This window comes from Fukomys damarensis, unplaced genomic scaffold (assembly GCF_012274545.1).
Source record: "Fukomys damarensis isolate Sample0158 unplaced genomic scaffold, DMR_v1.0_HiC HiC_scaffold_33, whole genome shotgun sequence".
Taxonomy (NCBI): Eukaryota; Metazoa; Chordata; class Mammalia; order Rodentia; family Bathyergidae; genus Fukomys; species Fukomys damarensis.
Genome location: NW_022900945.1, coordinates 20,660,585 through 20,664,274, shown reverse-complemented (window position 1 = coordinate 20,664,274; position 3,690 = coordinate 20,660,585).

Here is a 3,690-nt window from a genome sequence, read left to right as displayed (position 1 = left end):
CCTCGTCGGCGCGCGGGGACCCTGTGGGCTGGCGCCCCTCGGGGACGGCCTCCCCTCGCAGAGACCCGAGACCCCTAGGAAACTTCCCCTCTTTCTAAGCAGTGGGGCTCTTCCTGTTTGGGGAGAATCGGGCTTCACACACACTCGACTCACGAGAGGTGTTTTTGTTTCAATTCACGATGTTGGAGATTCATGAACCTTAATGGAAGTTTACTCTGAGAGGGAAAGAAGACAGCAAGGGAAGTAGTAGTCTCCACCGTTCTACTGCCTGCACACCCCTTCTTCCCCCCACCCCGCCGCCGAGTATAAACCGAGAGCTTAGTAGGCATTTCACGCGTACTTGTCAATTGCTGGTGATAAAGGGATCACCATCCTTATTTTCAAAGTTAAAGAAAACTTCGGGGACAAAGCGTTGCCCTTAACTCACGGTCAAAGATGAATGCTGAGCTTCTGGTAGCCTCCAAACGCTATGGAAAGAAATAAATGCAAGACTTGTAACCGCAGACTCGGGAGAGCAAGAAATGTCACTGCTCCTGTAAGTCACAAGTGGAGGAGTTGCTTTTAGGGTGCTGGCCAGAGAGACTTTCCAGGGCTGAAGCTCATCCTAGTTGCTTGAATACCTAACCATGCAACTTTACTCTGCCAAATAGATTTAATAAATCTCCAGTCTGAGGCTAATATTAGGCCTGATTATTATTAGTAAGTTCCAGAGAGATTTTTCTGTTGGACATTATCGTGAAAGTGCAAAGTCTTTCTGCTAAGTATCACTAAGTAAAACCAGCCTTGTGGGACAACTTTTCGTACTGTATTACATGAGGTAATGCTAGATTGAGGAAAAGAACTTGAAGGAGAAATCTAGCAAGACAATGCAGATGCTGAACATCCACGGGTTTAGTGTCCTGAGATTTCTGTCCTTTAACCCATCAAAAGTAGGGCTGCAAAAGAAAAAATAATTATTGCTCATAAAGTCAGGCAGAGGACATTCTAAATACCAATGAAAATACTCATTTCTTTATTCTAGTACCTTAAATTCCTAGTGTGTTAAAATCAAATGAATTAATTTTATTGATTTATATTTAAAATTGCATTGTTATGATCAATTCACCTTGTGCGCCTATGAAAAACATTTTCCAAAAAATCATTACTACTATAATAGTAATTAAAATGTCCTGTACAGAAAATAGCTTTAGATAGGCATGATTGAAGAAGGCCCACTTACAAGATGTAATGCACCTTGAAGGTTAGTCAAGAAAAGTCAAACCGATACATTTTAATTCCTAGGTTTTATTTTCAATTTGCTAATAATTTATAATACAATGAATAACACAAAACCTTAGTGGGCTACAATTACATTAAAATTTGTCATGCACAAATAGATTTCCTTCTCTGTGCTTTAGTTTTCTCATCTACAGATGAGAAAATCAAACCAAATAATCTTTCTCTTTTCCCCTTTTAAGAATAATTTTCTTAAGTAACAGATCTATGATGAATTGTGGTATTTTCTAAAGTACGTACACCAAAATGAATTTTTAATTCTAAAATTAGATGTTAGAAATTTAGCCAGGAACATATTCAGATGTCACTGAATGATTCTCCAAAGGATCCAGGTAGTTTTATATGGAAGATGAGAGAGAAGGATGCATAAAACGTTTACTATAGATGTCTAGGGTGCAGCAGGCCTAAACTTCAGAAGGCGGCTTCAGTGTTTTGGCTGTAATTGTGTGTGTTGAGTAAGGTCTTTACACTTGTCTCTGTAGATTAGAATGGGTGGGAGCGTATTACCAGACGGCTTTATTTGCTAATGTTGTGGTTTTAGAAATATAAAAGTGATAATGGCTAACATCTCTTCTGAGGGGTAGGGAGTAAATCCATTCAGTGTAATCAAAATTCAGGTGTACTTTAACCACAGCGCCACCTCTGGGTAATCTTTATTTCTGCATTGTTTGCCTTCAGCCATTCTTTCTCATCTGGGTAGCAAGATTTGTGCTCTGAAAGTGCCTGCCTGAATGGTGGAGTGATACCAATCTTATTTTCACTGGTCCAAAACACACAAACTGTATAGACACAATTTCATTACAGGTCAAGGAGATCTGTATCATGGTATTCTTCAAGCAAATATAAAAACCTATGCCCCACGTAGTAATCCTGGTGTAAAATTGCCATGTTCAGTGTAATATTTTGCCCAGCAGTTTGAGGAAGTTCTACTGATGTCACATAGCCATCATCCAGCCTACTCACTTGCACTGTGAACAACAAGGAAAAGCACAGAGCTCTGGAAAAGGGAGAAACTCAAATGGCTTCCTTCTTGACTTTTGATTAAATGTAGGAACCATATTGATCCTAAGTAAAGCCCACACCTTCCCTTCTTTCACTCAGGTTGTTCAATCACAATCACTGCTGTGTTCTGCAAGTGACAATTCTCTAAGAATCTCCTTTGGACAGCCAGAGATTCCACACAGACCTGTGCTGACAAGTGCCCCAGCTCTTTCTCAGGAAAAAAAATGTTTTATCCTTTTAAAGTCAATGCAAAAAGGTTTTTAAAGGAAGCCTTTTTAGGAAGGACATTTAAAAAAAATCTGCCACCTTTATTGCTGCTATCAAAAAGATCTCCTGAAATCAAAAAGTTCTAAGGTGAATGAAAAGCTTTAATATGGGACAATCCCATGGTGTAAAAATTGTGGACAGCAGAGGCAATGCTAGTTACCAATGGAGAAAACCCAAGGAAAAGGAATAGCACTTGGTTCCTGTGCCCTTGTTTTGTATTATTGCCATTGGCTGGGGGTGAGGAGTACATGGTTTCAGGGGAAGGTGCAGCACTTGAGAATGGGTCTTGTGTCCAACTCAGTATCTTTAAAAAACTGCATCTCGACCATATTTTGGCAGCAAAACATTGATAATAATACTTTGGATTTACTGACTACCTTTTTTAGTATTTTTCAAAATCCCTTAGAAATAGCTTACCAAATATTTCATATAATAAAGGGTTAGGCAGTTGCCCTATTAAAACATTCTTTAAATTAAAAAAACAGTAATCCCAGGGATCACATCTGGTAAATACCTCACCAAAGTATGTTTCAGTATTTAGGAAGTTCAGTCCTAACTCCCACTTTGTAGGGTAATATAAAATCATAGTGAAGCCATCGATGTTATCAAAATAAAAGAAATGACAAAAAAAACACCATTGATATTGTAATTGAAAATATCATTTAAGCTATAAATTTTGATTATATTGTTTCATTAGGATGTTAGATGACAGGAAAAATAGGATGAGAAAGAAGTACACCTATCTGTGACCCAGCATTTTTCCTAAAATAGCAAAGCCACATCTATATAGTGGCAAGAAATGACCATTTTCTTTATAAGGAGTTTATTAGGAAAAATTATTTGGCTTGCTGTACTACTTACTTCTAGAATTAAATTCTGTCAACCAACAATATTCAAGTGACATTCTGTAAGCATTATTGCAAATAAATTATCAGAGTATGCTGTATGTGTGCATATATTATGTATTTATCAGGGTCTTCTAAATAGCCTAAAGGGTTGACAGGCAATGCTTATTAAAGTTGAGTTAAATATTTGCATGGATAAATTTAATTATGTAATAGTTACAAAGGAGAATATATAGATGACTGGGTCATTTGTATATACACAAGGTGATTATTACTAAGAACACATATTAAAATGACAAAT